Genomic DNA, 1,460 nt, shown 5'->3' with positions numbered 1-1,460 from the left:
CCCTTTGCATTGAATCATTAACATCTTTGGCATTTTATAACTTCATTGTGTCGCGGATCTACAATCTACACATTAAGGCGGCGAGCTGGCAGAATCGTTAGCATGCCGGGCGAAATGCTTAGCGGTATTTCGTCTACCGCTACGTTCTGAGTTCAAATTCCGCCGAGGTCGACTTTGCCTTTCATCCTTTCGGGTCGATAAATAAAATACCAGTTACGCACTGGGTCGATGTAATCGACTTAATTCCTTTGTCAGTCCTTGTTTGTCCCCTCTATGTTTAGCCCCTTGTGGGCAATAAAGAAATAAGGATCTACAATCCGACTTTCTTTCTCCTCTGACATTCTCCTAAGCAGCTCGCACGCGCACGCGTGGAAATGTTAGACTTGCATCCTAGCAGCATCCAACCTTGTTGAACCTGTAAATACCTGGATTGTTGCCACCATTTTACTTCCTTAAATAGATGCCAAAAGTATAATAGAAAAATATACATCATGAAAGATGGGCTCAGCTGGCTTACCTTTTACCTTGTTCTTGTGCCACATAATGTCGAAGTTTTCGATAACGATTCAGCAATCGATTAAGAGTTACGAAAGTTAAAAGAAAATATCATTGACTCAATAAAAATGTTTCATTATTTGCTCAGACACTGATGTGCACAATCATCATCTGGAAATCTTTATTATTCCAGTTTGCACACTTAGAGAATTCAAAAGTATTTGAGCCACTTTATATTGTTTAATAGTTGTAAAAACATTATCATTGCCATTCTACTGAAGCAGGCTCATTATGATTCTGTTATAAAATATAGCTAAGAAGCAAGAAGATCAGCTTTTACTAAAGACTGATTCATGATGCAGAGTAAACCGTGGTCGTAAATTGTAAACTTAATAACTATTATTTCTGTTCGTGAAGGCGGTGAACTGGCAGAATCGTTAGCATGCAAAGCAAAATGCTTGGCGGGATTTCGTCTGCCTTCACGTTCTGAGTTTAAATTCCGCCGAGGTCCACTCTGCCTTTCATCTCTTCGAGGTCGATAACATAAGTATCAGTCGATTACTGTGGTCGATGTAACCTATTTACCACTCCCCTAAAATTGCTGGCCCTGTTCGTGATTATTTTCAAAGTTCGTGGGGTTTTTTCTAAGGTCAATTTTGCCTTTCATCTTTTCGAGGTCGATGAAATAAACACCAGGAATGTAATGGGTTCGATGCAGTCGAATTACTTTCCTCTCCGACCTTCCTTGCTCTGATTAAGCCTCACCAAGATCTTGGAGAATGTCCAGGAGAAATATATGAATATCATGTAATCTCACTTCCTACCCTATAAACATTAGGTACATGTAAAAACTCTAAATGAGGAATTTGTAGAACTACCCACCATAAAACTGAAAAGGAAGGTACTTGACTTTATTTGTAAGTTCTCTCTCTCCCTCTCTCTCTCTCTCTCTCTCTCTCTCTCCA

General features: G+C 39.6%; 1 protein-coding gene across 1 annotated transcript in view; it reads left to right on the top strand.

Moving 5' to 3' along the window:
* The window catches only part of LOC106871639 (uncharacterized), a 19,895-nt gene that overhangs the window by 14,347 nt on the left and 4,088 nt on the right, over positions 1 to 1,460 (top strand). The gene's annotated exons all lie outside the window — the stretch shown is intronic.

Source organism: Octopus bimaculoides, chromosome 19 (genome assembly GCF_001194135.2).
Source record: "Octopus bimaculoides isolate UCB-OBI-ISO-001 chromosome 19, ASM119413v2, whole genome shotgun sequence".
NCBI classification, from domain to species: domain Eukaryota; kingdom Metazoa; phylum Mollusca; class Cephalopoda; order Octopoda; family Octopodidae; genus Octopus; species Octopus bimaculoides.
Note: the sequence above shows the minus strand (reverse complement) of the source record. Positions and strands in the feature narration are given on the sequence as shown.